Source organism: Hypanus sabinus, chromosome 16 (genome assembly GCF_030144855.1).
Source record: "Hypanus sabinus isolate sHypSab1 chromosome 16, sHypSab1.hap1, whole genome shotgun sequence".
Lineage (NCBI taxonomy): Eukaryota > Metazoa > Chordata > Chondrichthyes > Myliobatiformes > Dasyatidae > Hypanus > Hypanus sabinus.
Window position 1 is genome coordinate 75768625 of NC_082721.1, and position 16745 is coordinate 75785369.

General features: G+C 38.7%; 1 protein-coding gene across 7 annotated transcripts in view; it reads left to right on the forward strand.

The window, feature by feature from the left end:
• Nucleotides 1-16745, forward strand: part of LOC132406451 (EVI5-like protein) — a 255316-nt gene that overhangs the window by 22942 nt on the left and 215629 nt on the right. For all 7 annotated transcript variants that reach the window (XM_059992145.1, XM_059992147.1, XM_059992148.1 and 4 more), the window contains exon 2: nucleotides 10082-10194. The gene's annotated coding sequence lies outside the window, so the exon portion shown is untranslated. The remainder of the gene's footprint in view (nucleotides 1-10081; nucleotides 10195-16745) is intronic.

Genomic DNA, 16745 nt, shown 5'->3' on the forward strand with positions numbered 1-16745 from the left:
CATTGAGGCATGCAAGCCTCCAAACTATGACTAGGTTGTGGTCCTCTTGGAAGTGACAGAAAGGTGTCAGTAACTCAACTAACAATGTGTTACAACAGTGGTGTGCAGATCCCACAACACATCATACCTAGAAATGGGATAGGCTTCTGCAGCAGGAGACCACAAACGTAACAGTGCCTATAAAAAGTATTCACCCCCTTGAAAGTTTTCATGTTTTTGTTTTATGACATTGGATCACAGTGGATTTAATTTGGCTTTTTTGATACATCAACAGAAAAGACTTTGTGTCAAAGTGAAGATAACTTTCTACAAATTAGTCTAAATTTATTAAAATTATGAAACACAGTAATAATTGTTTGCATAATTACTCACCCCTTCAAGTCAGTATTCAGTAGATGTACCTTTGGCAGCAATTACAGCCTTGAGTCTGTGTGGATATGTCTCTATTAGCTTTCCACATCTGGACACTGCAATTTTCCCCCATTCTTCTTTACAAAAAGTGCTCAAGCTCTTTCATATTGTGTGGGATCATGTGTGAATAGCCTTTTTCAAGTCCAGTCACAAATTCCCAGTTGGATTGCGGTCTAGTCTCTGACTTGGCTACTCCAGATAATTAACTTTGTTGTTTTTAAGCCATTCCTGTATCACTTTGGTTTTAAACTTGGGTTCATTGTCTTGCTAGAAAACAAATCTCCTATGTTGCAGTTCCCTGGTAGACTGCATCAGGTTTTCCTCCAGTGCTTCCTTGAATTTTGCTACAAAATACCTTCACAAGCCTTCCAGGGCCTGTTGTAGTGAAGCATCCCCACAAATGATGCAGCCACCACCATGCCTCATGGTAGGGATGCTGTGTTTTTGACAATGTGCAGTGTTTGGCCTACGCCAAATACAGAATTTAGTCTATGGCCAGAAAGCTCAATTTGGGTTTGGTCAGACCATAGAACCTTCTTCCAGCTGACTTCAGACTCTCTACATGCCTTCTGACAAATTCTAGCCAAGATTTCAGTTGAGTTTTTTCTTCCCAACAGTGACTTTCTCTTTGTCTCTCTCCCATAAAGTAGTGACTGCTCAAGCACCCAGGCAACAGTTGTATGCGCAGTCTCTTCCATCTCAGCCACTGAAGCTTCTGACTCCTCCAGAGATGTCAAAGGTCTCCTGGTGGCCTCCCTCACTAGTTCCCTTTTTGCACAGTCACTCAGATTTTGAGGACAGCTTGCTTTAGGCAGACTGTGCCATATTCTTTACACTTTACACTTTAGCTGTGCCATATTCTTTACACTTCTTGACGATTGACTTAACTGTACTCCAAGGGATATTCAGTAATTTGGAAATTTTCTTGATTCCATCTCCTGACTTGTGCTTTTCAATAACCTTTTTGTGGAGTTGCTTGGAGTGTTCTTTTAGTCTTCACAGTGTAGTTTTTACCAGGATATTGACTCACCAGCAGTTGGACCTTCCAGATACATGTGTATTTTTACCACAATCAATTGAAACACCTTGACTGCACCGTGACTTCTAAGACCAATTGGCTGCACCAGTGATGATTTGATGTGTTGTATTAAAGGGGTGTGAATACTTAATCAATTATTTTGTGTTTTTATTTGTAATTAATTTAGATCTCTTTGTAGAGATCTGTTTTTACTTTGACACAAAAACATCTTTCTGTTGATCAATTTTATAAAAACCAAATTAAATCCATTGTGATCCAATGTTGCAAATCAACAAAACACGAAAACTTCCGGGGGGATGGGGAGAATACTTTTTATACACACTGTACACTCAGTAACCACTTTATTAAGTTCAGGAAGTGTCTGATAAAGTGGCCACTGGCCATATAATTAAAATGGAGATTGATTGGTTCTAAATTAAGAAGGGTGTCATGGAATGGTAGGAGAATGAGATTGAAAGAGGAAATTACATCAGCCGTGATTGAATGGTGGAGCAGTGTTAGGCTAAATAGCTTAATTTTGCTCTTATGTCTTGTAGTCTAAGCTGTTCCTAAAACATTGAGTGTGTGTCTTCAGGCTCCTACTCCTCTCTGATGTAAGAAGAGGGCATATCCTGGGTAGTGATAATGAAACCTAGACTGGATAAATGCACACAGTCTGTTTTTTCCAGGGCTGTAGAATCATGGACAAGAGAGTATCAGTTTAAAGTGAGAGAGAGAAATTTAAAAGGTATCTGAGGTTCTGTTACACTTGCATCCAAACAGTAAGTTAGTTTATAATATGGGTATTAACATACTGTCACTAAGAATGCTACAATCAATATGTGTATAAGTCCTAAAATAAATGCCAAAACTGTGAGAAAGTGAGGGATAACATAGTCTGGGTCTAGGTGTGGTAAGGTTACCTGGCTCTCGTCATGGAAGTAAGTTCAGTGATCAAGGTGCAACTGGTAAAGTACTGGCATCATTTTAGATGGAATCTGAGGATACCCATCTATATACTGAAATGTCTGGTCTGAATGGCAAAGTCAGCAGCCAAATCTGAGACTTTCTTGTGAGGATGTAAACCAGAAATTGGGCTGACAAAGAGATTGTACAAAAACAATTGTACGTTGCTGGGCTAAAGATCGTATTGAAATTGCTTAGCAGTGAATACAAGTATGATGTTCCCAGAAATGTTGTCAGTGTAGTTTGATAACATCAGTATAGTACCTTTAGATATCGAAACCCCAGCAAATGTCAGATCTGCAAGAGCTGCTCACATGTGTACTTAACCACAAAGCAGCAAGAAAAACAAATACTTATAGTTTGGCAATGAAAAACTTGGTCAGCAGGAGTACATGGCAAAAGAAACTGTGGAGCTACTGAGGTGGAAAGGCAGAATCACAAAAGCCAGGGAGGCACTCCAGTGTGTACTATTCTGGAGTGACATGCAGACCTTGAAAATTGGCTTGAGTTTGAGTAGTTAACCAATATGGTAGAAGATCAGCAGTGTTCAGAATTTGAAAGGGAAGATCCTGCTTGTTTGGATTATATGAAATATCCAGTTTCCCAAATTTAAAATAAGGTAACTGAGCGATTGCATGATTTCATCAATAAAGTGGAAGTTTCTCAAGTAGAAGGAACTCAAGATTCAAGTTCATTTGTCATGCGTACGTTGAAACATGCAATGTTTGTGTTTAAAAACCAACACACCTGATGGTGTACTGGCTACTGCTCACAAGAGTTGCCGCACCAAAACTCAGTGTGAGATGTTGCAATGAGACTACTTTAATCATTGGAGGATGTAGTCACTGCGATTGTACAGGTCTTGCAAAAAATTCTGGTGACTAACATAGCTGTGTTCTTTAAGGAGTTACTTTGCTGAATGAATCACTGATTCCTAAGGCATACAGTTTGACAATGTGAAAATTATCCATTTCCTGGGTTTTCTATTTTTTTTAATGATAGAAAATTCCAATTCAGTGCTCAGCAGGTCAGATAGTATGTGTGGAATGAAAAGCAGTTAATGTTTCAGGAGAATAAACTTTTATCATAACCCTTTGAATCAATTCTTCATCCATTCTTATACTATATATTTATTGCCCTCAGCACTATGATCTATTCTACCGTGGAGCATTGATAAAGGAGAATGAGCAGAAGTTCTGTAGTTTGACACAATTCTTCGATGTAATGGGAAGAATTCTGTCCAGTTGTTGCATGTATGGATGTTAACCTGATGCCTGAAAATCCATGTATTTAACATTAGGTGTAGGGTTTATCAATTAAGTTGAAGCCTATGGCATAAAAGAGACAACAGCTGCATATATAAATGAGGAAAGCTGGATGAATTCCCTTGTGTTCTGTAGAAGGTCTGTCATTTCTTTGTGGGGTGAAGGGCCTGTATTGTGCTGTAGAGTTTCTATTGCAGATGTATATTTGGACTGTAGCACATATTTTACAAATTTGCAGAAGATACAAAACTTGGAAATGTATTATACACAAGGGGAAGTCAGACTTATAGAATGGGTTGATATGGCAATAAAAAGTGCAGAAGTGATGTGTTTCAGTGGATGAAAATACCTACAAGAATACTGTACAAATTAGGAGAAATAGCAGGCTACTCAAGCTTCTTTGGTACTTAATGTAATCTGATTTTAACCATTTATTGAGCATAATCTCATCATCTCTCACCCCTAGTTTATCAAGAGCTATCTTCCTCTGCATTCAATATTCATAATTCTTCAATTTCCCTTTGAGGCAAAACATTTGGAAGACAACGTATGAGGGGGGGGAAATCATCTGACTTAAATGAGTAATTTTTTAAAATGGCCCTTATTGTTGTAATTTCCCATAAGGAAACTTCTCTACACCCATCTTGTAAAACCTCTCAGAATCTTGTATGTTCCAGTCAACATCCTCCTTGTTCTTACAAATTGTAGAAGCAAGCCCAACCTGTCTGAACTTTCCTTGCAAGTTTCCCTCTCATTTCAGATAAAATTTTGGTAACTTTACTTGAGCTGCTTCCGATAGCCCAACTTAAAAAAGAAAACTAGCACTGTACCTAGTAATCTGGATGTAGTCTCACAAATGCCTCATGTAAGGCATAACCACCTTAGTTTTAATTTTTCTGTTGAAAAAAGTAAGATCCTGTTAGCATTCCTAATTACTTGTTATATTTATATTTTAGCCTTTTGCGAATTGTGCACTAAGATACCCAGATCTGTTAGCACCTTAGACTTCTGTAGGCTCTCACTATGTAAATAATATGCTTTTATTCCTGCGAAATTGAACAATCTCACATTTCTCTCATTTTCCATACATAATTTCCTGGATGCTTTCCCAACCATTTTATCTACACTTGGGTACATCCAATAAAGGTGTACACCTAATAAAGAGTTCAAAAGGAGCAAGCAAGGGCAGTTGGCAAATTTTGTGTGGCACAGTTCCCAAGGAGACATCGGATTGTGCATAATTAGGCACTTGGCAAGATCCAATAAAAATGAGGTAGGTTTAAGAGGAGTGGCCATTGTGTGAGTGGGCCAGTGTTAGAGTGGGGAGTTGAGACTTTGGCAAGGAGTGGCAAAGGCCATAGGTAGATTTTTTTCTCAATGTTTACTCTTTCTTTATTCTAATTGCACATTTAGAGTAGTGAGGATGCCAGGCAGGAAAGTGAAATACTCCTTGTGCAGGATGTGGGAAGGCAGGGAGACCTCCCATGTCCCCAACAACTGCAGCTGCACAAAGTGCATCCAGCTGTAGTTTCTAACAGATTGTGTTAAGGAGTTGGAGCTGGAACTGGAATTCCAGATCATTTGGATACAGGCAAATAGATAACTGGTCAGGACAGGGGGAAAGGGGATAGGCAGCCAGGTCAGAGTACCCTGTGGCCATTCCCCTCAAGAACAGGTATACTGCTTTGGATACTGTTGGCGGGGGGCAGACCCAGTAAAGGAAAACCACAGTGGTCAGGTCTCTTGCACTTAGTCTGGTTCTGTGGCACAGAAAGGAAATGAGAAGAAGCGAGCTGTAGCGATAGGGAATTTGTTGGTTAAAGGAACAGAAAGCAGATTCTGTGGACATGAACAAGACTCCCAGATGGTATGTTGCTCCTCGGTGCCAGGGTCAGGTACATCTCAGATCAAGTCCATAGCGTTCTTAAGGGCGAACAGCCAGAGGTTGTGGTCCATATTGGTTCAAATGACATGGATAGGAAGGGTGACAAAGTCCTGCAAAGTGAGTTTGGGGAGTTAGGTGCTAAGTTAAAGGACAGGACCTCCAGGGTTGTGATTTCAAGATTGCTACCCATTGCATGTGCTAGTAAGTCCAGAAATAGGAAGATCATACAACTTAAGATGATGCAGAAGGGAAGACTTAAGATTTTTGATCATTGGACTCGCCAGGGAAGGTGAAGCCTGTACAGAAGGGATGGTTTGCACCTGAACTGGAGGGGAACTAATATCTTGGTGAGAAGGTTTGCTAGTGCTGCACTGGGGGAGGGGAATGGTTAAACTAGAGCCGTAGGGAGATGGGAACCAGAATATCTTAACAGATAGTGCAGTGGAAGAGAAAATGCCACTGTCATCTGCACCAAACACTGATCTCAATTCCTCCACAAGATGACTTCATTAACAATATAGAACATATGAAGTGGAAGAAGCTACAATGAAGAAAGAGGGAGCCAAATATGGCTTTCTCCCAGAATTTCTCAAGTAACAGAATACCACTGCCTCCACTCATGGAATCAGGGTACATCCTATATATATGACAAGAGACACAGGTCATTGCTGTACTCACACTTGATAAATTATAGAGCAATATCAGTCTTTTGTACAACCTATAAACTCTTGAAACACTCAGTCCTCAGGAAGATTGAGGTTTATATTGAGGCAGCAATTTAACTTGAGAGCAGGTGGGATTCTGGCCAGCAGTTGCAATGACCAGGTTTTGGCTTTTTCTAAAATCAGGTTCTGGGAATACAAGACTAATGCACTTATGACACAACCTGGATGAAAAGTTCAATTCCAAAACCATTAAAGATCATCCACTGTCCACAAACACTGCAAAAAGTTCATCAGAGTCACAGATGGCTTACTGCATCTGCTAAGCTTCCTCAATGACAGACTATCATAAGGCTCTGTGTTTGTATCAGTAGTCTTTAATTGCTACATAAGCAACCTGCCACCAACAAAGCCATGCAATTTTTTTTTGGCCTCATTATATTTTGATACACTGCTAAAAATAGTTTCTGTTGTCTGTTGAAAGTAAGTCAACAGCAGAAAGAATTTGCTGTAATTACTTGCTCAGCAATGCCTAGATATATAATGTGCCTATTAGAAATTGTCAAACTATGCAGTCCAAACGATCTGTGAGGATTATCCTTTTATCTTCATTTGTTAACTAAGTAACTTACTTTCAATTCGGTTATCTCACAGTGAATTTGATTTGGCAGTTTGGTTTGTTTTTCCATGATACCAAGGGTGAATTCAGCTTCATAATACAAAATTGTGACTATGTCCTGTTTTATCTGAGGGATAAGGCTTGTATATATGCCCTTAATGCACTCATTGAAGATGTTATCATTTCATTTAAAAAAATACTTTTCAAGTTTCCTTTCTAGTATTTTCTCAAACTTCAGCCTTCTCATTTGCTCCGCATTTTCTCACGTCTTTGCAGTTCTCAGTAAACTGATGATTTCCATATTCTCAAAATCTGTTGGCTGAAAATGTGAATGCACTTGGTAGTTGCCTGGTTTTGCAGTTCACTTATTGCATATCACTACAACACTCCAATAATTGCTTGGGTTAGCTAAATTTTTTGAAATATAAAATCATTCAAATATAAAATTATCTGTGAGCGGTAGTTGTTCCAAATTCTGGCTCCTCACTACAATTAATTTTTATGTATTCTTCCGATAGTCCTTGATTTCTGTTTTAATCTCTTATAGACCACATTTACAATGAAAATATTGTCCCCTATAGTCCAAAATAAACATACAACAGCTGCTAATTGTCCTCTTCCCCTTCCCAGCGATCCTTTGGACCTCATAGGTTATATTTTTCATGAATGTTGAAAGCCCTCCAACCAACTTCTCCTGACCCCTTTATTTGCTTGTACATCTGATGATATCCCCCTTCTCTAAAGTTTCATAACCATTTAAAAAAACTTACAACATTTTGCAATTATTGGCTATCTCAAATCTTTGCTGTTGTGGTTCTACAGGTATCACATACACTTTCTGGTGGGGTTTTGCAGTCTAAACACTCCTACTTGTAGATTAAACTGTATGAATCATGCTGTTGATGACCTGCACTGTGATTTAGCTCATGATTGTCAATGTTTCTTCGTGATCTCTCAGTTTCCTGATGACATTGTTGGCATTATTAATACTTATATATTTCCAATCTCTCTCTTTGGTATCCTACTTCCTTTCCTAAGTTTGCCAAAGGCAACGTTATGTGTCTTAACTATTTCTGTTCTGTGCTCTGAGCAGCCAACTGGATTGTACCTTAAAGCCCTTTATTTGTTTTCTGCTGTTTTTAATCTTTGTGCAGCATAGTGATGTAAGAAAGAACCATTGAATTTGAGTCAAAGATTCAAATATGAAGTTGTAGATAGAACCCTGATACATGCATATACATTTTCAGGGTCCCAATCAGGTCCCCCTTTTTTGTCTTGTAACTCTTCTTCAATAATCTCAGTATGGTATTTCAATTGTTATCACTTGCTTCAACATTTGATCTCTTTCAGAAAACAGGTTTTCTTTCACTTTGGAAACTCCGCTTGTGTCTACATTACCTCTTTGTAGCCTTTGATGAATCAGTATACTCTACTTACCTCTTTGATCTTCACTTTGCTATTTCTGTGCTTCAACTTCTCTGTGTCAATTTTGCCGCCAACTTCACACTTTTATTTCAGCCATCCTCCTCCAAATCATACTTCACTTCCTCCATGTGTACTTCTTTCCACATCAGTTGCTTATCCGTCATGTACTATACATTCTCTCTGCAACACTGCCTAAACAACAGCGTGGTTAAGTACTTTGCACATCTCATTGACCTGTGTCTTATTTCCTGCCTTCTACCATCACAGGCTGCTGTTTAATCCATTGTTTCCTTTGGGAATTCCCCGAACCCCTTTATGGCCTTTCTTTGGATTTGTGTAATTGTTCTTATTTTATCCCCATCATGATTATTTTATCCCTTTAGTGGGCTTTTCTTCAGTGAGGACGATATTAAGCATACAGCACAAAACCAGTCAATTTCGCCCAAATAATCAATGCAAGCATTTTGGTTCTTGTGAATCTCCATTTTTTTCAACCCTGATGTTGTGTCCTTCTGTTGAATTATCAATAAGCTTGTCTGGATTCTTCTTAAGTGAATTTAAATTATTTTCCACAGCCACTCCCTGCACTAGCACATTGCATGTTGTCATTAAGTAGCAAAATGCCTGGTACCACTTGTGGGGAAAGAAGCAGTTAAGAGAACATTTGAAAATTCATAAGCCTGAACTATTGCTTTGTGACCTGTGCATTATTTACAGTGGTTGTTGCTTTATTTCAGACTTCTGGCATCCAGAGTAGTTTGCCTTTGTATTTATGCTCCCTAGTTTTGGTATCTCTCCAACTAGAAGCATCTTCCTTCTAAATTCCTTTCCTATTTTAAAGACTTTTAGTTGGTCACTTGTTCAGCATATCTTTTATAGGGAAGTTCCTCTCCTTTCTGTCATCATCCTTGTGCATCATATTAGCACATTCTATGGCACCTCTAAACAGTAGGACAAATGATGCCCTGTGATGTAAATTTTGATGACACTAGTCTATTTGTGGTTTGGAGACTAGGATGGTGTGAAGTATTCTGTCTAACCATCCAGTTCAACTGTGCAGTAAATTTATTCCTCCAGATTCTAACTGCAAGATTGTATTTTGTCATCTCAACACATACTTGTTATTGTAAGTCTGAATTTGGGGGCATTTTCGAGAGTCATGATTTCTTATGCTGACCCATGTATGTTCCAACTAGGGATTTGTACTGAAAAAGGATTGTGTATCCTGAGGCACTCTATTCTATTTTAAAGGCATATACCCCAAGTTAATGCATGGACATGGTAGTAAGAAAGTATGGGAAAGCAGACTGAACATTAGCCATTGAACAAGTTGTGAATTGTGTCATTTGGAGGTCCACCCTTCTTGTTTGTATTTGGTATAAATGGCAGTCCTTCTATTTAAAGGAGATGGAAGATAATTTTCAAAAGAGCCAACTCCTGAAAATGAGCATTCCTGATTAAAAATAGCATTTATATACTAGTTTATGTAGTCACAGGTTGTTCCTTCAAGATAAGTATTCATGAACAGCATATAGCTGCCTGTGAGATAAATTATGTCCTTTTGATGGCAGATCTGCAATTATCTCCCTCCACAAGTCTTTTCCGGAATGCTGGTCGCCCTCTATAATTAAACTGTAATCTTATTTCTTTTTAAATAATTTAGTGAGCTTTTGATGCTAACTTAGAGTATTTAAATATTAATGTGAACATTATTTGATCTGACTTACTGTTAAATTGGTTTCAATTCAGATTTACGATTAATGAAAGGTTCTGAATAAATTAATTCAGTGTTATTGAATGAAAACTTGATGTTTATTTTTCTGTTTTCAGGCTTGCATGACAGAGCTTAACAGGTGAAATTCCCATCCAAATGATGTTCAGTAGGAATTCACACTGCATTCTGGTTCCTCACTAACTTGGCTGGAGAGGGTGAGATTCCCAAGGTAGGTATTTCTTGGAATGTACTGTGGTCTTCACATTAATGCAAGGAGGAGAAATGTAATTTATTTGGATTCCCTGGGTAAGGAAGAAATTCTTGTGTTGAATAAAATGCTTTGGACACAGATATGATAACTGTGTGCATAATTAAAGCCAAATACTCTCAACCAAAGCCAATAGCATCTGAACAATTTTTCTTTCTATAAAAGTTTTTTCATCTTGGTCATTTCTTTCCAATTTTTAGCTCCATTTTTCAGTAACACTCTTTTAAGGAGTAACTTATTTACCTTACTTAACATGCCTTCCTGGTTGTCCTTTGTTCCTCAGAGCTGGAGATTTTTCAGTATCCTTTGTGCATACTCCTTGCACTTTTCTGTTCTTTCTGTCTAGCCACTTATGAACTTCTTCCTTGAAATGTGCCCATGCAACTATAGATTCATAGCCAGTTGAGCTTTTGCAGCCATTTTTACTGAGTGTACGGAGTGCTGGTAACTTCTCTGTTCAACTCGGAATTGGGTTCCTTTGCTCGGAAACTTTGTAGTTCATTTGTGGTCCTGCTCTCTGCTTTTTCTTTGTATCTATTTTATTATAAACATTGCACTTTCTTTGGTATATTTTATATAGAAACCTCAATTACAATGTTAGGGTATGTACTCTCAGTTCTGTCTTTGCTAATACTGGAGTATTTAATTATTTAATGATATTCAAACTAAGTAGGTTCCAGTAGTCACCAATGTAGGTCTTGTTTAGCTTGTGTGTTTTCTTCTCTATGTATAATATTGTAGCAAAATTGACACTTGAGTTACCTCTGGCCTCATTTAATTTTTTATCCAGTCTCGAGGATACACTTTTTTCACCTTAAATCTGAATCCAAGAATACAGATCGTTCATCTCTATTTTGAGAAATTGAAGATTACAGTATGGTAGGCATTTTGATGCCGACAAGGTGCCATATTCCAAGATGTGCTCTTGCCAGTGTCCTACATAACTGAAGCACCCTTTTATTTTTCTTTTCAATTTCTCTAGCAATAAACAACAACATTATTTTAGATTTCCTAATTACGTGTCTGCTAGCCTTTCCAAATCATGTACTGGGGCACCCAGATATCTTTGTATCATGGACCACTAAAATCCATTACCATTCAGGTTATGTATTTTTTTTTCTTGGCAAAATGAACAGTTCCACATTTTTCCATATTATTTTTCATTTGCCAGATCTCTGCCTACTCAATCCATCTGTATCTCTTTGTAATCATAGAGTTTTTCTTCAAACTTTCATTTTCTATTACGTTGGTATTGTTAGAAATTTAGCTAGGATGCCTTCCAAGTGTTTATCTAAGTCATTTCTTAAGCTTTTAAAAATTCACTCATTGCGTCTTGCTAACCTGAAAAGGATCCATTTATGCCAAATGTAGTTTAATTTAACCAGCAGATCTGCAGTCTATGCAACCCAAGAAATTTTATTCTCGGAAATAATATTTGATGTGGCACCTTGTCAAATGCCTCTTAAGTATCCTAGTTCAGCTCTTTATCATGTTCCTTCATCCCTTCACACAATCCAATAAATTAACCATATGCAATTTCCCTTTTACAAAACATTGAGGCTTATCCTGATAATTCAAACTTTAGATTTTTGCCAGTTGTGTTTAAAGATAAAAGTTGTCATTAACATTACAATTGGGTATGACTTTGTTTACACCCAAGTTGCAATATCACAATTCCCCATTGGGACCGTGTAAGAAAACTAGAAGCTACGTTAAAACCACCTTTAAAATAAAGTAGAATTTGCCTCCAGATAAATATTGGCAAGACCAAACTCATTGTCTTCAGGCCTCATCACTATCTCTTTTCTATTACTGACTCTTTCCTTCCCTTTGTTAACTGTCTAAAAGTGAATATGACTTGTCCCAACCTTTGGAGTCCAGTTTGACCTAAAGAGGGGTTTTGTATCTCCTAAACTGCTTAATGCATCTCCTAAAATCACCATTCTTGGTCATGGCTCAGTTCATCAGTTGAAGCTCTTTGCTGCATTTGCTACCTTTAGTTTAGTTACATTCCCATCTGGCCTTCCTTGTTCTTCTTGAGTTCTTCCAAAATTCTGCTGCCTGTACAGAAACTTGCATGAAGTTCTTTTTTTTATTTATCGACCCTCTGTTTTGTGATCTGCTATGGCTTACAGTGTCATCTTTCTCAACATGCAATGAAACCTCCACCAACCTTCTAAGATGCTCTTGGATTCTAAATCTGATCCTTCACAAGTGATGTCTTCAGCTGACACAGTTGAAAGTCTTAATAATCTCCAGCAAACCTGTCTACCTTTCAGCTTTTCTTCTGGATTGAGACATTTGTCAAAACCTACCTCTGCTCCCAGCTGTTTGGTCATTTGCTTTCATATCTCCTTGCTGGCCATGTAGTTCAATGGTCACCTATGAGCCTTCTCTGTTAAACTTTAAAGACTTAAGTATGAATTTTTTTAAATGAAATGAAGGCTCCATTTTAAAGACAATTTATAGATGGATGTTAGGTGGTGAAAATAGAAATATCATTTGCCACTAGTAAGTGCTAGATGAGACTGATCTTGTATCCAGAGCTTGCTTGCTGAATTTAGTCTGAAGAACTGGGAAGGGTTATCCTCTCTGCTGATTGAGAAGTGACAAGAATCTATTTATGATTATGCATTTCAGAAAGATCATCCATTGATCACATAGTTTTACTCACATTTTAAGCTGGTATTTTTAAAGTAAATCATTATCAGGAGAGTTGCCATCCACTTTTCTACTGGTCTTATTTCTCCTTGCTCACAAGAACTCTCATATGTTTCTCTTATTTCCTTGCAGCATTGAAGGGTGTTCATTCCATCATGTCTGTGTTAGCCCTTGGAGCATCCTCAACCATCTTTTACACACTCATTAACTCCACTCTGATACCCTGACACTCACATGCACGAAATGTCATTCACAACGGCCAGTTAATCTACCAGCACATGTTTGGAATGTGGGACAAAACCAGAGACCTGGGAAAAGCTCATCCCATCACACAGAAAGTATGCCAACTGCACAGAGATGGTGCCTAAATTTCAGATTGACCTGGGTTGTTGGAGCTCAGAAAGCTTCAACGTTAACTACCGTGTTACATAATGAATAAGTTAACTATGAAATTATTTAATGCAAAATTATAATTCTCTTCCTTGTTTGGCTGCAGGAGGCTGATTATCAGATGATGTATATTCATTTTGTATTTGGAGTCCATGTGTGATTTCTCTAAGTCCACTGATTTATAGATCAGTAACAACTACTTACAGATAATTGAAGAAAATGGCTTCTTTTACAGTTCTTATCACTGTGGAATTTATTAAATATAATGGTGATATTTCATTGAAAATTGATACATTTATAAATTGACCATTGATGTAAAATTTTTGACAAGAGTATTCAATGTGATTTAGCCTTGTGAATCTCAGAATTCATACTGATAATGCATGTCGTGAACAATATATACACATTGTCTTCAACAAAATACACATCCATTTAATTTGTATTCTGTTTGGCTGCATTTAGGATTCCTACCTTAGAGAAACATGGTTCAATTGTAATGTGGCACATTTGTAACTGCATCTAGACTCTATCTGTTTGTCTCATTCCTAGCAGCAATGTGTCACACCATAAAGGGTAAATTTTAAGATTGAAATGAGAAGAAATTTCTTCAGCTGGAGAATGGTGATCTTTGGAATTCTTTCCCAAAAGGGCTGCAGAGGCTCGGTGATAGAGAACAGTCAATTGGCAAATATATTGGGAATGGGATGTCTTAAAGACGGAGATAAATAGATTTTTGTGCAATATATTAAAGGATAAGGGTTTAGTTCAGGCATGTGAACTAAAAGCCATGAGCTTAATGAATAGCAGGGCTGTGAAGGGGTGCCAAATAGCCTACTCATCCGTGTGTTTCTTTTCTTCCCATGGAGAAATTTGTGCGTTTTGCTGAAGTCCAGTCTGGGAATAAATCTTTCTGAAGCTTGATTTAACACTCACTGCGCTGTTGAGTTCGCAGGATTTTTCTGTAGCAATAGACAACAGAGAGAGATAACCAGCAAATTCAATGCTTTTGGGAAAAAGTTGTCAGACGAAAGTAGGCATATGTTAGTTTGAGAAAAGGAGTCCATGGATCGCATCTTGTCATAGCTAAGTCAAGGACATGTGAAGAGATGATCGAAGGATGGAGAACTGTCTTTTTGAAGAAAGAAAGATCATCCTGAAGGTGAGTGGAATAAACTACATCACAATCTTTGAGGAATTGGAATCATTGATGATGTATATTTCTGGGACAAAAATGGACATAAGTTGAAAAAAAAGTAACGGTGAATGAAATTGAAGAGCATGTCACAAGAATAATGAAACATTTTCATTTTTGTTAAATTGCTGATAGTCAGTGTAGAGTTAACTAGAGGTAAAAAGTAATCAGTGCATGGTGTTTTAAGCCTGGCTGAATACCAAGTGACTGCCTTATACTAGTTTACTGTAGCTGTAGTGTGTGGCATCCACATAATACCTTACTCAGTTGCTTGACTAGGTTACTCTGACTCTATTGAGACAAGAAAAGGCAGTAGGTGCACCACCACCTGCATATCTTACTCTGTCAGTTATCATTCTGACTTTGTAACATATTGCTGGTCTTAATTATCAATATTGTAAATCCCCTAAGTCCAACAGCATCTTGGGATACCATCCATAGAAAAGGTGCAGCAGCTCAGGGTCTGTCTTGTCAGCGGCTTTTTGAGGGTAAATAGGAATGGGAAGTTAATGCCTGTATTACCAGTGATGCCTGGAGCCTCAAAAATTAATAATGTTAAAAAATGTCCATCTTTCCAGAGAAAGGTGGTGATGGTAATGCCCCAATAGACAATAGGTGCAGAAGTAGACCATTTGGCCCTTCGAGCCTGCACCGCCATTCTGAGATCATGGCTGATCATCTACTCTCAATACCCGGTTCCTGCCTTGTCCCCATATCCCTTGATTCCCCTATCCATAAGATACCTATCTAGCTCCTTCTTGAAAGCATCCAGAGAATTGGCCTCCACTACCTTCTGAGGCAGTGCATTCCAGACCCCCACAACTCTCTGGGAGAAGAAGTTTTTCTTTAACTCTGTCCTAAATGACCTACCCCTTATTCTCAAACCATACCCTCTGGTACTGGACTCTCCCAGCATCTGGAACATATTTCCTGCCTCTATCTTGTCCAATCCCTTAATAATCTTATATGTTGCAATCAGATCCCCTCTCAATCTCCTTAATTCCAGCGTGTACAAGCCCAGTCTCTCTAACCTCTCTGCGTAAGACAGTCCAGACATCCCAGGAAATAACCTCGTGAATCTACGCTGCACTTCCTCTACAGCCAGGATGTCCTTCCTTAACCCTGGAGACCAAAACTCCACAGTACTCCAGGTGTGGTCTCACCAGGGCTCTGTACAAATGCAAGGGGATTTCCTTGCTGTTGTACTCAATTCCCTTTGTAATAAAGGCCAACATTCCATTAGCCTTCTTCACTGCCTGCTGCACTTGCTCATTCACCTTCAGTGAGTGATGAACAAGGACTCCTAGATCTCTTTGTATTTCTTCCTTACCTAACTCTACACCGTTCAGATAAGAATCTGCCTTCCTGTTCTTACTCCCAAACTGGATAACCTCACACTTATTCACATTAAACGTCATCTGCAAAGTATCTGCCCACTCACCCAGCCTATCCAAGCCACCCTGAATTCTCCTAACATCCTCATCATATGTCACACTGCCACCCAGCTTAGTATCATCAGCAAATTTGCTGATGTTATTCTCAATGCCTTCATCTAAATCGTTGACGTAAATTGTAAACAGCTGTGATCCTAATACTGAGCCCTGTGGCACCCCACTAGTCACCACCTGCCATTCCGAGAAACATCCATTCACCGCTACCCTTTGCTTTCTATCTGCCAACCAGTTTTCTATCCATGTCAATGTCTTCCCCCCCCCCCCCCAATGCCCTGAGCTTTGATTTTACCCACCAATCTCCTATGTGGGACCTTATCAAATGCCTTCTGAAAATCGAGGTACACTACATCCACTGGATCTCCCCCATCTAACTTCCTGGTTACATCCTCGAAAAACTCCAACAGATTAGTCAAGCATGATTTACCCTTGGTAAATCCATGCTGGCTCGGCCCAATCCTATCACTGCTATCTAGATATGCCACTATTTCATCCTTAATAATGGACTCTAGCATCTTCCCCACCACCGATGTCAGGCTGACAAGTCGATAGTTCTCTGTTTTCTCCCTCCCTCCTTTCTTGAAAAGTGGGATAACATTAGCCATTCTCCAATCCTCAGGAACTGATCCTGAATCTAAGGAACATTGGAAAATGATTACCAATGCATCCGCAATTTCTAGGGCCACCTCCTTTAGTGCCCTAGGATGCAGACCATCTGGACCTGGGGATTTGTCAGCCTTCAGTCCCATCAGTCGACTCATCACTGTTTCTTTCCTAATTGTCAATCTGTTTCATTTCCTCTGTTACCCTATGTCCTT